Source organism: Vulpes vulpes, chromosome 13 (genome assembly GCF_048418805.1).
Source record: "Vulpes vulpes isolate BD-2025 chromosome 13, VulVul3, whole genome shotgun sequence".
Taxonomy (NCBI): Eukaryota; Metazoa; Chordata; class Mammalia; order Carnivora; family Canidae; genus Vulpes; species Vulpes vulpes.
Genome location: NC_132792.1, coordinates 100694746 through 100716553, shown reverse-complemented (window position 1 = coordinate 100716553; position 21808 = coordinate 100694746). Strand labels below are relative to the sequence as shown.

General features: G+C 35.5%; 1 pseudogene; it reads left to right on the top strand.

Moving 5' to 3' along the window:
- Nucleotides 1-21582, top strand: part of LOC112918765 (DLA class I histocompatibility antigen, A9/A9 alpha chain-like) — a 52954-nt pseudogene extending 31372 nt beyond the window's left edge.
- The last annotated feature ends 226 nt before the right edge of the window (nt 21583-21808 follow it).

Sequence of the window (21808 nt, the reverse complement as noted above, 5' to 3'; positions counted from 1 at the left end):
TTTAGATGTTTCATTTTAATTTTGCCTATCACCTACCATTGGTCATTAAAGTATTTCTTATCTTTGCTTTGCTAAATATTCTGCAGAGACCAACAATGGAGTTAAATGCTCCCATATGAGGCAGATAAAAATAATATTACAGCAGTCTATAAATGTTTCTGTTTAGAGCTATTCTAAGAAATTTGAATTTGCTATTTCCAGCAAATTATAAAAGTAACTAGAAAAGGGGAGACTATGCTACGTGAAAGTACATATTATATAATGACAAAGAATAATATATTAGATTTCTGATGAATAACCAACCACCATTAAAATCCTTTTGGCACATTAAGCACTACCCATGTATTTTATGCATAATTCTGGGTTCAGTAAAGTAAATTCTATTTTTAAACAATTAATAGTAAGGAGTAAAATGAAAACAATTTTGGATTACACTTTTTTGGTAACTTTTTTCTTTTTTTTCTTGGAATTTCAGATTCATCTTTTTCTTCATGTTATGTATGCACTATGTTCTCACATTCAAAACTATTGATCACATTTTTTTTTCTTCAGACTTCTCTTTGGTTTCTCTTTACCGAAGTCTGGGTTCTTCTGCTATAATCTGGACTAAATTGCTCTCCAGTCTTGCTGGACATCTGTGATATATTTGAACTCCAAGCCTGGAAATTATTCAATGGACATATCAGAAATTATATAGCATCTGTTTCATCCTTAAGTTAAAATATGCACCACATCAAAATATTTGAAATCTTGGAAATTTAAGGGTGGTTATACAAATCATTCAAATATGAATCAAATAACTAAAAGTAACATGTTTTTAAAAAAACGCATATCAAGTAGTCAAGTCAAACACTTTGTTCACATGTGAGTCACTCTTCCTTTTGTCTTAATTGAGGCAGGTAAGTCTCACTAACATAAAAATAATCTTCTTGAATTTGATATGAGCTTTTTTGTTAAGGGTAAAATTATTAAGCCAGTTATACTTTGTACTTCCTTACAAATCTTTCTTGGATTTTGAATTTATTTGTCACCTATTTTAAAAAATAGATTTTATTTGTTTATTTGAGAGAAAAAAAAGAGAACGAGGAGAAAGGACATGCAGGGGGAGGGCCAGAGGGAGAAGCAGACTCCTTTGCTGAGCAGGGAACCCTTTTTAATTTTTGTATGACCATCTCCCCATGCACTATCTTTTTTTAAAGTGTTACAATGTGTCTAGTGGAAAACTTTGAAGGACATGAAAAAAGAATTAAGAGAGAATATAAAGTTTCACCAAATATCTCCTTTAGGAATAATCTTCACCAATATATTAATAACACACACACACATTACACAAACACATGCCACAAAGCATGGAACATGGAAGATCTTTTTAACCTTCAGTTTTACAACAGGTTGTGGAAAACCTCTATTTTGATAAGTATGAATGAGCATCATCCTTTCAGATGGATGTAATTTATTCTATTAGGTTATAATTTAAATAGTTCTCAAATTATAATGACAGTAATGACAATAGCCTGCATCTACTTACTCCTTATTATATGCCATGTTGTTTTCTAAGGGCTTTTCCAGTATTCACTCATTTAAATGATGCATATTTATCTTGTTTTCTTTCTTTTTCATTGAAGTCAAGGAAAGATTAATATACTTTTATATATGCTTAAAACATTTTCTTGATTATAACTGTGAACACATTTATAGGAATTATGATGTTATTTCCCATCTCCACAATAGCTCTACAGATTTATATTTCTACCCAATGATAAACACTTCAGAGAATCCAATACTCATCTATATTTATTGCTAGTGAGATTAAGTGTTTTTCTGTATGATTAGTATCATCATTTTTTGAGGTATAAAAATCTGTATTTATATTACAAAGACAGAATGGTACAGAATAGTCCCTCCCGGTGAACAGGCAGGTGGGTGGCCCAATTCTCTCCAGCGAGGACCTTGTAATACACTGACCTGGCCAGCACCAGGCCACCTGGGCAGCACCAGGCCACCTGGGCAGCCCCAGACTCTAGCATAGAACCTGCCCTAAATGTGGCCCGTGGTCAGAGTTCTGGGGAGGGGGCCCTAGGTTAGCCAACCCAGAGAGAGGCAGTGGGTGGGAGAGTGGGGGAAGCCTGCCTCACTCAGTGGATGCGGATTGTCTGGACCCTTGGTGCTGTAGTTGGGCACACAGCTCCATCAGCCAGGAGAGCAGGTCTGGGCACTAGGCACTGGGCAGTTTCTTCTTTTTCTCCAGATTATATCATTTTCACATTACTTTTTTCTTATTATTTTCTCTAAGAGTTCTTTTTATTTTGTGGGCCTGACTGTTTCTCTTTCATAGTAATACTTGTATATTGTTTAAAATGTCACATGGCGCAATCGGTTGTCAGACTATTGATTTCAGCTCAGGTTGTGATCTCACGGGTTCTGATCTCTTTGGTCCTGAGATGGAGCACCCAGTCAGGTTTCACCCTCAATGGGGAGTCTGCTTGAAGTTTCTCTCCTTCCGCCCCTCCTCTCTACTCACTTTCTTTCTCTCTCTCAAATCACTAAATAGATCTTTAAAAAAAATAAAATAAAATGTCAATAAATAAAATCTTAAAAAAAAAAATGGGATGCTTGGGTGGCTCAGCAGTTGAGTGCCTGCCTTCAGCCCAGGGCGTGATCTTGGAGTCCCAGGATCCAGTCCTACATCAGGCTCCCTGCAGGAAGCCTGCTTCTCCCTCTGCCTATGTCTTTGTCTCTCTTTCTGTGTGTCTCTCATGAATAAATAAAGAAAATCTTTAAAAAAATATATTGTCAGGGTCGCCTGAGTGGCTCAGCCAGTTAACAGTCTGCCTTTGGCTCAGGTCATGATCCCAGGGTCCTAGAATTGAGCCCTGCATTGGGCTCCCTGCTCTGTGGGAAGCCTGCTTCTCCCTCTCGCTCTGCCCCCCACTTTGCACTTGTGCATGCTCGCTCTCTCATTCTCTCTCTTGCTGTCAAGTAAATGAAATCTTTTTTAAAAATTAACTTAAATGTCATATGGTGCTACCAGTTCTCTGCTCAACTTTTCTAAGTAGCTGCTTTATTCTCCCAAAGCAGCTGTTTTCAGAAAATTGGCTGGTTTGCATTCCTTTTAATCATCATATTTAAATCAAAAGCTTCTGTGTATAATATGTTGGTATGTAATGATGTTTATATATTGGTTTCCTATTAGAAAAGATCAAACTGAAAAAAAAATAAAAATAAATAAAAATTAAAAAAAAAAGAAAAGATCAAACTGTCACCTTCTTACTTCATGCTACCAGTTCTCCCCACAAAAACATACCATCCTGCTGTAATTTTTGTTGTCTCTTTTTTGTGGTTGCTGTCTTTTCTGCATTCCATATCTTTCTATCTTTTATTTAATACTATTCTATAAGTACCTTTAATTTTAATGCAATACTTCCTCTAATAGCCTCTGAAAATAATTCAAGGGAGGTAAAATTTTTGTGACAAGACGTATGCAAAAATGTTTTTATTCAACTTGCACACTTTGACACCTGAATTAGACCTGGAATTCTTTCTTAGAAATTATGTTAAGAAAAAAAGCATTTTCCTTCAGTATATTCCTATAATTACTTTTAATTTCCAATAATTTGGGACGCCCTAGTGGTTCAGTGGTTGAGCATCTATCTGCCTTTGGCTCAGGGTGTGACCCCAGAGTCCCAGGATCGAGTCCCACATCTCCCCGCATGGAGCCTGCTTCTCTCTCTGCCTGTGTCTCTGCCTCTCTCTGTGTGTCTCTCATGAATAAATAAAATCTTAAAAAAAAAAAAAACTTCCAGTAATTTATTTTAAGAAGTCTGATGAGATTCTAATTTTTAGCGAATACATTTTAATGTATACTTAACTTTTCTTTTCCTCTGAAAATACCCTTTATACCTGGTATGCTGAAATGTCATAAAGAGGTGGATTTATTGGATTTTTACATTTATTCATTTTCTGGAATGACTACACACCATTTAAATACAATCTTACATTTAATTTCTCTTGTAGTCATTATTAAAAATTGAGGAATATTTTTAAAAATTTAACTTCAGTCACTATTGATTTTAAATTGTTCTTTCTTGTTCTGAATGTTCCTTTGCTATGGAATCATACTATTTTCCTAGATGAGATAATCCTCTGTCTCTTTAAGGGTTTAGAACATAATTAAATTTGTCCTGATGAGAACTTGATAGATAAATCTGATTATTTTCATAGTGGCAACAAGACTGTTTTAATTAGCCATGCAGACCTCCTTGAGTTTGCTTTGCAAACATAGAGTTACACAGGTTTTGAATACCAAGGCCATAAAGTCAACTTCTACCTAGAATCTTTCTTAAGCCATCCTGGCTGAAATTTTAATATTTTTTGTTATTTCAACTCGAGGAAATTGAAGCCAAGAAACTCTTCCTATGAAATTTTACAAGTGGCACCTGTAAATATGTATGAATTTGTTCTCTTTTGAAGGCCTTATAATTTGATCAGGTTTCTTCTCTCTCAGGAAGTGATTTTATTACCATTGGTGAAGTTGGCACTTTCAAAAAACAAACTACCTTAACTCACACCATAAGAAATAGATCTTTTGAATATCCCTTTCACTAGTAGAAATTTGATTTTTTTAAGACTCCTCAAAAAAAAAAAATCACTAGGACCAGACAGTTTTACTAGAAAATTTCACAAAATCTTCTTAAAAAGAATAAATATCAATTCTGTACACCCTTTCAGAAAATAGAAGAGAGGGGAATACTATTACTTCATTTTTTGAACTTGATATTACCCACATACCAAAACTTGATAGACAATACAGAATGAATGAACAAATGAACAAAAAAAGAAAGAAAGAAAGAGAAAGAAAGAAAGAAGAAGAAAGAAAGGAAGAAGAAAGAAAGAAAGGAAGAAAGAAAGAAAGAAAGAAAGAAAGAAAGAAAGAAAGAAGAAAGAAAGAAAAGAAAGAGGAAGGGAAAAAGGAAAGAATATAGACATAAAAATTCTTAAACATTAGAAAAGAATAGAATTCATCAATATAAAGTAAGAACACCAAGTGGAGTTTATTCCAAGGATCCAAGGCTGGTCCAATATTTGAAAGTCAATCAATGCAATCTATTACATCAACAGGCCAAAAAAAAAAAAAAAAACAGAAAAATTACAGGAACATACAGAATGCTTATACAGAATGATGCAGAAAAAAATATTTCACAAAAGTTGACATTCTTTTTTTAAAAAATTCATTTATTAATTTGACAGAGAGAGAGAGTACAAACAAGTAGAGAGGGAGAGGGAGGAAACAGACTCCCCACTGAGCAGGGAGCCTGATGTAGGGCTCTGTTCCAGGACTCCGGGATCATTACCAGAGCCAAAGGCAGACACTTAGCTGACTGAGCTACTCAGGCTCCTCTCCACAGTCATTCTTGATAAGACTGCAAAACAAAAATAGAGGGAATCTCCCTCAACTTGATAAAAAGCATTTACAAAAAAAAAAAAAAAAAAATGGAGCTGACATTGTACTTAGTAGTGAAAGACTGAATGCTTCGCCCTATGTTTGGGAACCCAGGCAAAGATGTCTGCTCTTACTAGTTATACATTGAATATTGTGGTACTAGTTCTAGCCAATGCAGTAAACCGAAAAGAAAGAAGGAAAGAAGAAAGAAGGAAAGAAAGAAAGAAAGAAAGAAAGAAAGAAAGAAAGAAAGAAGAAAAAAGAAAGAAGAAAAAGAAAGAAAGAAAGAAAGAAAGAAGAAAGAAAGAAAGAAAGAAAGAAAGAAAGAAAGAAAGAAAGAAAGAAAGAAAAAAAGAAAGAACAGGAAGGAAAGAAAATTAAAAAAAAAGAAAGAAAGAAAATTCATATAGAAAAGCAAGGAGTAGCTGCCCCTATGTGCAAAGGATATCATTGCAAATGTAGAAAATAACAAAGATTTTACCAAAAATAGAAATGAACAAAAGATTCCTAGAGCTAATAAAGTGAGTTCAGTATGATCACAAGATTCTAGATCAATATACCTCCTCCAAAAAGAAAATAAAACTCTGTTTCTGTATACCAGCAACAAACGCATAGACTCAAACATTCAAAATATAACACCATTTATAATCACTCAAAACAAAAATAATTATGCATAAGTTTAACAAATAGTGCATAGAGCTTGTATGCTGAAAACTACCAAATACTATTGAAGGAAATAAAATATATGTATGTTTAAATAAATGGAGACACATAATATATTTAAAGATTGGAAGACTTGCCATAACAGAAATGTCCATTTTCACCAAATTGAGATGCAGTTTTAATAAAATTTATCAAAACCCAGCAAGAGTTCTCATAGATATATACAAAAATATTCTTAACTGATACGGAAAAGCGAAAGAACTAGAATAACCAAAACAAGTTTTAGAAGAATAATGTAGAAGATTTCAAGATTGGTTAGATAGATACATAGTAGTCAAAAGTATTTGGTACTGGTGAAATGATAGACATATAAATCAGTGGAATAGAATAGAAAACTCAGGAAAGGATCCACAAAGTATTCCCAACTGATTTTTTTTTATAAAGAAATAAAAGCATTTCAATAAAGGAAATAAAGTCTTTTAACAAATGTCCCTGAAGCAACTGGAAATCTATTGACAAAAAATAAGCAAAGCTCAATCCAAACCTTATGTTTTATACAAAATATAAATCAGAATACATCATGGACTTAAATGTAAAATATTTTTTTAAAAGTCAAAAAAAATAAATGTAAAATGTAACACTGAAACTTTGGGGGAAAAATAGAAGAAAATCTTTGTGAACTATGACTAGTCAAAGTAATCCTAGACTTAACATCAAAAACAAGATGCATAAAAAGAAAAAGTGATGAGTTGAACTTCATCAATATTAAAAATTTTTTTCTGCCTGAAGGCTCTGTAAAGTGGATGAAAAGACAGTCTAAAGACTGGGAGAAAACATTTTTAAGCAACCACGTATCTGACCAAAATACGAGCGACTATAATATATAAAGAACTGAAAAAAAAAAAAAAAGCTTAAAAACCAAGCAATCCAGTTTAAGAGCATGGGCAAAGGGCAGCCCCGGTGGGTGGCTCAGTGGTTTAGCGCTGCCTTCAGCCTGGGGTGTGATCCTGGAGACCCGGGAGAGTCCCATGTCAGGCTCCGTGCACGGAGCCTGCTTCTCTCTCTGTCTCTGTCTGTCTGTCTGTCTGTCTCTCTCTGTCATGAATAAATAAATAAAATCTTTTAAAAAAAAGGCTGGAAAGTATGTGGGGAAACTGGATTATTCATACATTGTTGGTGGGGATATAAAATGGTACAACTTGTCTGAAAAATAGTTTGGTGATTCTCAAAGAAAAATGAAATGTGCAATCACTCTACAATGCAACAACTGCACTCCTGTGCAGTCATCCCAGAATAATGGAGACATATTCACACAAAAACCAATACACAGGGGATCCCTGGGTGGCTCAGCGGTTTAGCGCCTGCCTTCAGCCCAGGGCATGAAGTTCTGCATCAGGCTCCCTGCATGAAGCTTGCTTCTCCCTCTGCCTGTGGCTCTGCCTCTCTCTCTCTCTCTCTCTCTCTCTCTCTCTCTCTGTGTGTGTGTGTGTGTGTGTGTGTCTTTCATGGATAAATAAAATCTTAAAAAAAATATACAAACATTTATAAGAATTTTATGCTAAATAGCTCCAAGCTGGAAACAATGCAAATGTCGTTGAACCAGCGAATGAGGGAGCAGACTATGGCATGTTCGTACAGGTGGTGTGTCTGTGTCACATTCATGATAATAAAAATGAATGACAGTAGTACAGGTGATACCTGGATGAATCTCCAGAAAATTACACTGTGAGGAAGACCATTCTCAAAGGGTTATATATATCCTATGATTCCATTTCTACAGCATTCTTGAACTCATAAAAGTGTAGCAATGAAGCACAGATTATTGATTTCCAGGGGTCAAGATAAAGTGTGCAAAGTAGAAATGCATGTGACTAATCAGTGACAACATGAGGCATCTTACAGTGATAGGACATGTTCTATATCTCGACTGTACTGATGTCAATATTCCGGACATCCAAAACTGCTTAATATAATTTTCAAATAAGTAATGTAATGGCCCCTATGCAAATATAATTTACACACATATTGAATTTTTAACTTAATTCATTTAATGAGGGAACCAGTAAGGTGTTAAAATCGGTGCACATGAGATCAGAAAAAGAAACAAACAAACAAAAAAATACACCAAAACAAACACAATCAGGAATCTTGAAATTAATTTGATAAGAGGCATGGACACCTGGATAATATAAATTAAAATATAGTGTTTGATGTCAACTTTTCTAAAAGTGGAAAATCACATGAAATAACATCAATTATATTTTCTGGGACAAAAATCTGTATTGCTATTGACAGGAAACAGTTTTCTACAACTTAAGTTCTATTTCTCCAGATTTGTATGAAATAACCTAGATAATCAATAATAATCAAAGGTGCATCTTAGAAGCATTTAATTCTCAGAGATCCTGCCAAACAATGCATAGGACTTCATTCAAAGGACATCTTGAACCTGTTTTATGGTTTCTACAATCATAATATTTTTTTCTTGAAACAATTACTGAAGTAAAATACTTAGAATTTCACTTGATTGGATTTTTATTACATCTAGAGATTCATGTGCAATTAAGATCATCCTATGTCTTTTTATTATTAGATATATATGTTATATATATATAGAGAGAAAACCTCTAAGTCTACCAATGGATAGGTGACGTGTATATTTATACATATAAATACATATATTTCTATTTCTTCTGGTATATATTATATAGTCATATATATATAATGATGAATAAAATACATGGTATACATAACTATATATAACAATCATATTTTATTTATTTTATTCATTTGAAGGAATATTTTTAAATTATATTAGTGGAAATGTGATAATATTTTCCTTTGTAACTTCTTATTGTTTTTTACTACTAAAGAGAATCTGGTATGTTTATTAATATGTAAATAATAGTGATCTGCTTTACTTTTTAAGAAACTTCATGTTGGCATTTAGTATAATAATAAATTATAATAAATATATATAACTGAATATTATGAAAATGGATAATAGTGGTTTGGGGTCCAATTTTCAATGATATACAGACATAAAATTACAATAGCTCAAAGACTTTAGATGAAGTAAAGATGACATACTCTTGAAAATTATGTTAGAAAAAAGAAGAAAATTATGTTAGAGGCAATATACAGCTCTGATAATGAAGATAAATATATTTATATTTATAAATATAATTTATAAATAAAATATATATCATGAATTTCACAAAATAGGCAAGATTTTTGCATACACATTCATATAGACACATATATAAATATATGTGTATGTGTATAACTTTAAATATGCACTTGTATCAAATTTTTGAAATATTACTAATAGATTTTTTAACTATTTAATTCATTTTCTTAAATATTACATTTTGTTGGTTAAGCTATCATTTTTATAGTTCTCCTTGGGACTATGAGAGATCCCATATACACACCTGCTTTATATTGAAACATAAATTTTACATCACCTTAAAAATAGTATTATGCCTGTGCTAATATTTTCAACATATTTTATATATGTAAATGTATATGCCATGCATCAATAATAATTTAATGCATTTCCCCAAGTTTTAAAATTTTGCATCTATGTTTTATAGGAAAAATAATTTATTTAAAGTAGTCATTTTGACCCCTTCTTTCAGGTATAGCCTTAATACAGAGAAATGACTTTGAAATAAGAGGTATAAGTTGGGGTGCCATGATTGTAGTAATTACTAAGAACCATCTGTCAAGGCACGATTCCAAGAGTGGATGGCACTCTAGGTAGGTTGGCCTCACTTCACAGCAAAATCCAATTAAGGGAATTAAAGTTTTAAGCAAACCATCTCAAGATGGTACAGCTCCAAAGATAATTTCTACGAGTAAGCTCTGTAAGGAGTCTTGTTGCTATCCATTTATTTGCCAACTGATGCAGAAAAAAGAAAAAAACTAAAAGAGTTTCCATAGTCACACAGGACTCTATGTCATTGGTAGATGTAGTGAAGCAATTGCAAGCCTTTTATAGACCCTAGAAAAATCTTAATTTTAGTGCTCCCATTTGATATGATTATAAATCTATTAAAATATACTAAGCTCATATTGATTATAATTCATATGAGTTGAGTTGAAATGAATAAAAATTGACAAGTGATTTCTTGACCACATCCATTTTAAATTTATTTTTGTATATAATAAAGAAAATGGCCCAGTGTCATTCTTCTGCATGGCGTCCAGTTTTCCCAACACCATTTGTTGAAGAGACTGTGTTTTTTTTTCCATTGGGAAAATTAGTTTTGTCAAAGATTAGTTGACCATATGTTGTGGGTCCACTTCTGGCTTTTCTATTATATTCCATTGATCTGTGAGTCTGTTTTTGTTCCAGTACCAAATTGTCTTGATGACTACAGTTTTATAATATAGCTTGAAATCTGGGATCGCGATGCCTCCAGTTTTGTTTTTCTTTTTCAGAATTGCTTTGGCTATTTGGAGTATTTTGTGGTTCCATACAAATTTTAAGGTCATTTGTTCTAGCTCTGTGAAAAATGTTGGTGGTATTTTGATGGGGATTGCATTTAATGTGTAGGTTACTTTGCATACTGTAGATGTTTTAACAATGTGTGTTCTTCCAATCCATGAGCATGGAATACTTCTTTGTGTCCTCTTCAATTTACTTTTTTAAAAGATTTTATTTATTTATTCATAATAGACACAAAGAGAAAGGCAGAGACATAGGCAGAGGAAGAAGCAGACTTCGTGGGGGAGCCCAATGCGGGACTCCATCCTGGGACCCAGGATCACACCCTGAGCCAAAGGCAGATGCTCAGCCAGAGCCACCCAGGTGTCTCCCTCTTCAATTTCTTTCGTAACCCTTCTATAGTTTCCAGAATACAGATCTTTTACTTATTTAGCTAAGTTTATTCCTAGTTATCTTAGTGTTTATGGTGTAATTGCAAATGGGATTGATTCCTTGATTTCTTTTTCTGCTGCTTCATTATTGGTGCAAAGAAATGCAACAGATTTCTGCACTTTGATTTTATATCCTGGAACTGAGTGAATTTATGTATTCAGTAAATGTGAATTTATGTATTTTTCCAATTTTTTTGGTGGAGTCTTCCAGGTTTTCTACATAGAGTATCATGTCATCTGCAAATAATGAAAGTTTGCTTCCTTGACAATTTGGATGCCTTTTATTTCCCTTTTGTTGTCTTATTGCTAAAGCTAAGACTTCCAATATTATGTTAAATAGTAATGCTGAGAGTGGACATTCTTGTCTTCTTCCTGACTATAGGGGAAAATCTCTCAGTTTTTCTCAATTGAGGACGATGTTAGCTGTGGGTCTTTCATATATGGCCTTTATTATAATGAGATATGTCCCATCTATCCTTACTTTGTTGGTTTTTTTTTTTTTTTGTATCAAGGAAGGATGCTATATTTTGTCAAATGCTTTTTCTGAAAATCTAGAGGAGAACACAGGTAGAAACTTCTTTGACGTTGGCTGTAACAACTTCTTACTAGACACACTGCCACAGGCAAGGAAAACTAAAATGAACTCTTGGGACTTCATCAAGATTAAAAATCTTCTGTATTGCAAAAGAAACAATCAATAAAACTGAAAAATAGCCTATGGGATGGAAGAAGATATTTGCAAATGACATATCTAATAAACAGGTAGTGTCCAAAATCTATAAAGAACTTATCAAACTCAACACCCAGAAAACAACCTACTTAAGAAACAGGCAGAAGACATGAATAGACAATTTTCCAAAGAAGACATCCAGATGACTAACAGATGCATGAAAAGATGCTCAGCATCACTCATCATCAGGAAAATACAAATCAAAACCACAAGGAGATACCACTTCACACCTCTCAGCATAGCTAAAAGTAACAACACAAGAAACAATAGGTGTTGGTAAGGGTGCAGAGAAAGGGGAACTTTCTTGCACTGTTGATAGGAATGCAAACTGGTACCATGACTCTGGAGAATAGTTTGGAGGTTCTTCAAAAAGTTAAAAATAAAACCACCCTATAATCCAGCAATTACACTACTAGGCATTTATCCGAAGGATACAAAAATACAGATTTGAAGGGGTACGTGAACCTTTATGTTTATAGCACCATTACCAATAATAGCCAAACTATGGAGAGAGTCCAGATATCCTTTGAATAATGAATGTATAAAGAAAATATGCTATATATATATATATATATATATATATATATATATACACACACACACACACACAATGGAATATTGCTCAGCCATCCAAAAAATGAAAAGTTGCCATTTTCAATGATGTGGGTAGAGCTAGAGTGTATTACTTTAAGTAAAATAAGTCGAAGACAAATACCACATGATCTCACTCATATGTGGAATTAAGAAAGCAAATGAGGGTTAACCTTCTGACTCTTGATTTCAGCTCATGAAATCAAGCCCCCCATCAGCTCTGTGCTCAGCAGGGATTCTGCTCAAGATTCTTTCTCTCCCTCTGTCCCTCCCCCAACTCTTGCAGTTGTGTAATCTCTCCAAAAAATAAATAAATAAATGAATGAATGAATGAATAAATAAATAAATAAATAAATAAATAAATAAAATAAAATAAAATAAAATAAAATAAAATAAAATAAAATAAAATAGGGGCACCTTGGTAGTTCAGCCAGTTGAGTGTTCAACTCTTCATTTCAACCCAGGTCATGACCTCAGGGTTGTGAAATCAAGTCCCAGGTTCGGCTTATGCTCAGGGAGAGTCTGTTCAAGAATGCATCTCTCCATATACCTCTGCCCCACCCCCCATGCCCTTGCACACACTCTGTCTCTATCTCAAAATAAAAAAAATAAATAAACAAAATAAAGATAAATAAATTATTTTTTAAAAAGAGGGAAAACAGATAAACATATGGGAAGGAGAGGAAAAGGATAGAAGGAAACAAGCCATAAGGGCCTCTTAACTATAGAGAACAAACTGAGGGTTGATGGAAGGAGGTGGATGGGGCATGAGCTAGATAAGTGATGAGTATTAAGGAGAGCACTTGCTGTGATGAGCACTGAGTGTTATATGTAAGTGATGAATCACTGAACTCTACTCCAGAAGTCAATATTGCACTGTATGTTAACTAAAATTTAAATTTAAAAAAATTGACAGATGATTTTGTTTTATAGATAAACATGTATTACTATTTTTTCGATAAGACATATTTTTTCTCTATCAACTATTTTTTATTGGTTCTTTAGAAAATTGCAGACATGAGGTACTCAGGGTATATTGTATGATCAATATAGTGAGTGTCTACTGGTATACACAAGCTCACTCCTACTACTATTTCCACTACTTTTCCTCCAGTCTCAAGACTGAAGAGAACTTTGTAGGTGGTTATGTGAGAATAAAACAAACTCCCATTCTTATTCTCTCACACTAGCTTCAGGTAAAAATATTTTTCTTTCTCTAAGAAATAAAAATGTCCTAAGAGTTGATTCCACTGTCTCCAATTTACTCTTTTCCATTTTAATTAATCACTATAGTAGTTATATATTATTTAATATATTTTCTTGTAAGTTTCTTTCAATCCTACCTAAAACTTCCATTAATTTAAAAACATTATTTTAATCCTATCACATATACCAATAAATTGTATATAAACAGATAAGCATACTAAAGTAGGTTTCATTTCAGAAACTATGAAACTGTGGAACAATCACCTTGAAAGAATCCTTTAGAAGGAAGAGGAATTAATTATCTCAGTCTAATTTATTGATCATTAGAAATCTACCTTTAGGATATGTTTTATCTGTTTGTTCTTCTAATGTCCCTTGTAATGGGTTTGTTTTCGCATCAGATTTTAAAGAATGATTAACTAGACACTAGTGAGTTCATTTTTCTTTCTTGAAATGTACAAAGTTTTACTAGCATTCTGGTAACCTACTTAATTTTTGTAAATTCATATGGATAGTTTTCTGCTTATATCAGCATTGTTTAGCACATTGGCAATTCTATGCAAAATAATGGATAGGAAATTTAAAAGTGATAATAAGAAATACACTTGAAAGTCTAGCGGAGTCTCAATATTATTTTTATATAAAAATAGGGATGTTTAAAACAAGTGGACAGTATACAGTAGACAATAAGTAAACAAGGTAGACATTGATGTTTACCTGAGAATGACAAAATCCAAATTATTTTATATTTAATTGAATGATGATTTTGGTAGCATGTAATTAAAATCTTGTTTTTCCTTTTCTGTATTTTAATTTGATTGCCTGATTTCTCTCTGTGAGGGAAGGCCTGTTCCATTTAGATATAATCAAGTCAGGATTATAGAACTATAAATACTTATAGTTTGAAAATACTTCATTTTAAATTTATATACCCTATAGATCTGTTATGGAGATAAAATAAGTTAATGCATTTAAAGTACCTTAAATCGTGTCTGGCATGTACTAAGTGTATAGTAATCCTACATGATGATGATGATGATGATGAAGAAGATGATGATGATCTAGCTAGATATATCAGAAGGGTTCAGCTACCTGGATATAGAATAAGAAAAGAAAATTGTCTGATCCTCAGTTAAGTGATCTTTTCCCCCACAATATTTCTCATTTAATCTTAACAACAGCTGTTTTAAATAAATTTTAGTCAAAGCCCTATTTTACACAAGAGGACTCTAAGGCAGGAGAATATAGCTTGGAGGTATTTAATGACACGTGAAAATCTGGTGCCAGTAACTGTCATTTTGAATTCTGTATTTACTACTGAAACCAAAAATTTGGAATAAAATTATAAATAGGGCCAATTAATAAACACTACTAGATCTATATCAAGAGATGAAGAAGATTTTTATTTCACATCTATGATGTCATGTAAATGACAATTTGGACCACTGGAGTGATAACTGAAAAAGTTGGGAAGATTAAGTCATATTGATGCATCATTGTGTTAAATTCCTAAAGTTACACCCTCCCCCCCCCCAGATTTATATAACCATAAATCTGAAAGAATCGTCATAGCTCAGAATCCTATTAGTTTTGACGCCTTCACAGATTATGTTGACCAATAAACCTCACCATGTTGTCCGTCAGAAATTCACCCATTAAAAAAATATGATGTCTTACTTATTATGTTTAGCCAAAAAAGAATACTTGTCCAGTATTGGCAAAAATTTCATATATTTCCTTTGGTCCATGCTTATGTAAATATTGCTATTCTATAACACTCATTTCCAGGAAGCTAATATAAAATTTCTGAATACATCTCAACATACATTTCTGGTAATACTATCAAAGGATCAGAACTGGTAAATAGACTGAAATTCTCTTGCCATGCCTGCTCTCTTTATTCCTCCTAATGGCAAGACCTTAGTGCCATCACCAAAGGAGAGGTGCATATAAAATCTATTAACAACTCCAAGAGTATCTTCAAAATTTCCCCATGGCAAGGCTTATAATGCTGGTAGTCATTGACAGTAACTCGCAGTTTTAGATATTAGTTGTTATTAATGATGACTCTACTAGATCTTTCTGTGAGATAATTCTAGGTCTTCAAACATCTCTTAACTCAATGTTTATTTCTGAGCACCATGTTAGGAGGAAGATGAGAACAGAATACCTCATAACGTCTCGGAAATGAGTCTTTGTCTCACAGTTTCATGGAATGTGAAATGTGTACTACATTTATACATTTAGCTTTGTGGTGTTTGCAAGTAACTAGCTAATGAATTTTAAATGAGTGCGTGATTTACTTTTTAAAAACAGGGTGGATTCCATTTCACATACACATTTGGACTTACTCCCTTGAGTGGGTGAGAAATAGATGATATTAAGGCAGTTCACAGAACTGCATACAATCCTATCTATCGATGCCCAGACTTGTCTCTTATCATCCACAACATCTAATGAAACAAAATTTGAGGCAAGCTATAGTTTTGTGGAACTCTGTTAATGGATCAAGACCTTTTTTGTTTGCTTGGTTTTGTGCTTGGAAAGATTTGTGTTACTTATTTTTTGTTTTAAAGTTTTTATTTATTTGAATAATTGTTGTAGGAAAACAATCATTTTAAAACTAAAGCACTTTAGCACTGATTTTTTTTCTCTTGCAAAAAAAAAAAAAACGTAAGTGGTAAATTGTAATTGTGAGTTGCAGTTATCAAGTAGTAGTTACTGTTTTTAAGTAAGTCCTCCTGAAATATGTGTACATTTATTTTTTAAAAAGCAGTTATGCTAAAATACACAAGATATAGAATGCTTGAAAAAATGATATAAGAAATTGTGTCATTTTGCTGTTTAATGTAGCTTCCAAGAGGTCATGGAATTATGACTAACATTACCATTGCCAATCACACTGGCCACGGAAGAAATTATGAAGAGGAAAGAGAACATTTTTCTCTATGAAACTGCAACCATGGCTGTGGGAAAAACTACCTGGGCCCTCTTATAAATAATGAGTAATCTAGTTATCTTCAAAGTTTTATTGAACTACAAGCAAAAGGCTAAAATCAGTATGGTAAAATCCAAAGTATCATGTAATGTAGGTAGAAAGTAAAGAAGTAGCAGAAAAGTTATTTTATCTGTAGGAGTTAGCATCTGGAAATTCCTGTCTTATGACTATTTTAAAAGAATTAAATAGGGGCACCTAGGTGGCTCATTTGGTTGGGTGACCAACTCTTGATTTTGGCTCAGGTCACGATCTCAGGCTTGCGGGTTGGAGCCCTGTGACGGCTTCACATTGAGCAAGGATTCTGCTTCAGATTCTCCCTCTTCCTCTGCTCCTCCCTCTGCTCACGTATGCTCTCTTTCTATCTAAAATAAATAAATAAATCTTAAAAATAATTAAATATTAATCCTCACTGTGCTTGGGGCACCTGCCTAACATATGAATATTTACAGAGTACTCTGCGTTTCTTTAGGGTGCAATTCTTGGGTTACTAGTATTGGCCTACTCTGTGTTTAAAGATTGGCACAGTCTATTGCCTTCCTTAAGGCCTTTACTATTCACTTAGCCACCCTTCCTGAGACTTGTGGTGTACAATCATCAATCCCTCTGAGTGGTAGTCAGAATAAAATAACTGCAGGATATCTAGTAAAACAAGTATATATCACTATTCAAATACTCATCATTTCTTTTATGTCATATAGAGCTATTCCTGCAAATCAGTTTTCGATAACTATCCTTGTTATTGGTTATGATGATTAATTAACTTAGATAAATTAAATTTATAAACATTACTATCACAGGATATTTGTTTCTTGTATTTAAATCCACACTGTAGATCTTGAAAAGATTCAACAACATTGTATAGGAACAAAATAAGATATGTGTTCTAGCTTGGAGAAAATACATTTTTTTAGTTTATCTCAATTCATACTTTCCAAAAAGCAAAGAGAGAATACATTTATTTGGAAAAAATACTACAGAGTGAAGTATTTTGTATGCATATTTTATTCTCAGCACTGGTCCAAGAAATATAACTTGTATTAAAGACAATTTTCTAAAAAGTGGTAGAAGCCTTTATTTATTTAATTGAAATCTGGTTTTCTGGGGGAAAAAATCTGCTTTCAAGTATGGTCTGCCTTCTCTCTTGTAGTTCCTTCACATAATCATCTGCCAATTTAAAAACTGCATAGCATAGAATTAATTATGTAAATTTTAACAGCTGATTATAGGGAGACAAAAAACAAGGTTATTTTCTAGTAAGATTATAAGATGGAGATTCCTAATTGCTGGACAGCTGTCATCATTAGGATTTATTCAAATAGCTAACTAGCCCAAACCAGAAAGCAGAAACAGCAGCTGCAAACTAATACACTCACACATGTACACATACACACACACACACTCTCACACATATTTATAATAGATTATTTCAAATTGTTCAAGAATCATACTTCTCAGACAGCTACACATTAGAATCAATAAATGGAACTTTTACAATAAATCAGTGTATGAAGTCCATCCCAACACAACAGATTCAGATTATCTGAAGGTGGGTTCCAGGAATCAATAGCAGTTCAAAGCTTTCCAGACAATTCTAATGTAATGCACTATACATATTCTCATATACGTATATATACTATATGTGTGTATATATATTATACATATATTACATGTGTGTATATACATTATTCATACATTTTATGTATATAAAAATATATTTTAAATATATATAATAAATCAGCAAAACACGCATAACCTTTCAGTCCTGACATTTAAGAAACTAGACTTATCAATCACTTTATTTCTTCACACATATTCCTCAGCTCTCTTTTCATTTTTATTTTAGCGTTCAATAAATAACCTATGCTTTACATTGATAATATACCTATAGTTCTTTTTGTGAATACATGTGAAGAAACTTGTTTATTCCTAAACATTTTTTTAAGTTTTTACAGCATAATAATTCAAACATTACTATATATTAAATTTCTTTCTTACTTATTTGATCAATAATATTATTACTAACTCACCTGATAGGAAAGAATACTCAGAACCCAAGTTAAAACTCAAATGAAAGTTCCTTCACAGTTACGTAAGGGCTTTTTTTACCATTAAGTACTTTATTAGAATCAAATAACTATTGAAGGTATATAGCATTAGAAAAATATCTCACTTAAGAAGGAAATTGGCGGGATCCCTGGGTGGCGCAGCGGTTTGGCGCCTGCCTTTGGCCCAGGGCGCGATCCTGGAGACCCGGGATCGAATCCCACATCGGGCTCCCGGTGCATGGAGCCTGCTTCTCCCTCCGCCTGTGTCTCTGCCTCTCTCTCTCTCTGTGACTATCATAAATAAATAAAAAATAAAAATAAAAAAAAAAAATAAAATGGCAATCAGCAAACAAATCTTTAAAAAAAAAAAAAAAAAAAAAAAAAAAAAAGAAGGAAATTGGCAAATAATGACAGAGTATAAAGAAATAATTAGTCATAAATTCAATATCATTTATATCAAATTATTGTTGCATAGATGACAATATTTTAGAATTTTGCTCTTGCAAGATTATTCTGCTTAACATTTTTCCAGACATATTTTGATCTATGTTGTAGTGTCATAAAAGTAATTGATTGTCTTACCATCAAAATTATTCTAGCTCAGGGCACCTGGGTGATTCAGTGGTTGAGCATCTGCCTTCAGCTCAGGGCACGATCCTGGAGTCCTGGGATTGAGTCCCGCATCGAGCCTCCCACAGGGAGCCTGCTCTCCTTTGCCTATGTCTCTGCCTCTCTCTCTGTGTCTCTCATGAATAAATAAATAAAATATTTAGAAAAACATTATTCTAACTCAAAGGCCGTTTCCTCTCTGTGTGTGTTGTATGTGTTTGAGCAGTAAATCTTTTTAAGCTTATAGAATTTATCTCAGGAAAAAATCTCTCTTTTTTTTTTTTTTTTTAGGAAAAAAAATCTTAACACAATGTTTGATATTTTAGGTTTCTGACATGAACTGACATAGTAACTTGTTAAAATTAAAAACATAATAGAAGGTAAAAGAGGAAAGCATTACAAAAACTGGAGCATGATACCAGTAATTGGAGGGGAAAAATACTTTTTAAAAAATTTAAATTCAATTTGCCAATATATAGGATAACACCCAGTGCTCTTCTCATCATGTGCTCTCCTTAATGCCTGTCACCCAGTAACCCCATCCCCCACCCACCTCCCCTTCTGCAACCTTTTGTTTGTTTCCCAGAGATTGGAGTCTCTCATGGTTTGTCTTCCTAATGGGAAAAATCAATACTTAAGGGAGGCACTGGGCCTAGATGATGACATGCACTTGGAGGATAAGCACAAAAGATTATTTTCTAATTTCTAATTAATTGCTGGCAGGCATTGATAATGAAATCATCCTATTATTATACAGCTACACCAAAAAAAACATATTCATTGTGTATCAATTAGCAGCAAAATGATCTACAACCGAACAACCTAGATAAGTCACAACTTTCTCTTTTTTAAGTCCAGATGGTCAGGCTGCTCGGATCCAGGAAGTAATCCAAGAACTTCTGTTCTTTTTATCTAGTTTCTGACATCCCCTAGGCGTATTTCCCTAATTCATAGAAACTAGGGATCCCTGGGTGGCGCAGCGGTTTGGCGCCTGCCTTTGGCCCAGGGCGCGATCCTGGAGACCCGGGATCGAATCCCACGTCGGGCTCCTGGTGCATGGAGCCTGCTTCTCCCTCTGCCTGTGTCTCTGCCTCTCTGTCTCACTGTGTGCCTATCATAAAAAAAAAAAGAAAAAAGAAAAAGAAACTAAACCGCTCCCCATGTCCTCCGCCGACAGTTGAGTGGGGCAGGAGCGTCAGAATCCTCTTTAAGAGCATAGTCACCGGCTCATACCAAGCTGCCAGGCAGGCTGTGGTCCCTGTCTACCTACCTGTGGTCCCTGTCTACCTACCTGTGCTCCCTGTCTCACGGGTGGCGTTCCTGATGAAAACGTGGGGGGGCTTTGCGTGAGTACTGCGGGGTCCTACCATTCCATTTCACACTACAGTAATTTAGTAAGGAGCTGCTCTGTGGACAGTGTCCCGGGACCCCGGAGAGGAAGCGGGTGGCGCCGCCAGCCGTCCTCGTGCTGCTGTCGGTGACCCTGGCCGCGACCCTGCCCCGGGCGGGCTCCCACCCCCTCGGGCACTCGGACACCGCCGTGTCCCGGCCCCACACGCAGGTGGGGGCCACTGCGAGGAGCAGCAGGGGCCGGCGTATCGGGACCAGGAGACGCGGGGCGTCAAGAAGTCCGCACGGATACCCGAGTGGACCTGGACACCCTGCGCGGCTGCTACAAGCAGAGCGAGGCCGGGTCCCACGCCCTCCAGACCGGGTGCGGCTGTGACCTGGGGCCGACGGGCGCCTCCCCGCGGGTACAGGCAGGACGCCTACGACGGTCCCCTGCACCGAGGCCTGCGCTCCCGGCCGGCGGCGGCCACGGCAGCGCGTGTCCCCGCGCAAGGGGGAGGCGGCAGGTGCTGCAGAGCGGAGAGCAACCACCCGGGGACGACGTGCGCCCAGCGGCTGCGGAAGGACCTGGAGACGCGGAGGGAGACGCTGCAGCGCGCAGAACCCCCCGACACGCGTGCGACCCGCCACCCCTTCTCGGACCATGAGGTCACCCTGAGCTGCAGGGCGCTGGGCTTCTACCCTGCGGAGATCACCCTGACCTGGCATGGGATGGGGGGACCAGACCCAGGACACAGAGCCTGTGGACACCAGGCCTGCAGGAGATGGGACCTTCCCCAAGTGGGCGGCTGCGGTGGTGCCCTGTGGACAGGAGCAGAGGTACAGGTGCCACGTGCAGCATGAGGGGCTGGTGGAGCCCGTCACCCGGAGATGGGAGCCTCCTCCTCCTCTGTCCACCATTCTCATCATCAGCATTGCTGCTCTGATTCTTGTGGTCGCTGGGGTGATTGGAGCTGTGACCTGGATGAAGCAGCGCTTGGGAGGAAAAGGACCAGGCTACTCTCGTGCTGCCCGCGATGACAATGCCCAGGGCTCTGATGTGTCTCTGACGGCTCCTAGAGTGTGAAAGCAGCTGCCCTGTGGGGACTGAGTCATGCAAGATGTGTTCACATCTCATGTGATGACATCAACAACCCTGGCTCGTCTCTTTGCAAAGTGTCAGGATGTGCCTGTGCCCCTAGGAACATAATGTGAGGAGGTGGGGAGATTGGCCCACCCTGCCCACCATGACCTGTCCTAATCTGATGTGCACTCTCTTCCTTGATGTGCTTTCCCGTCCAGCAGAGGAAGGG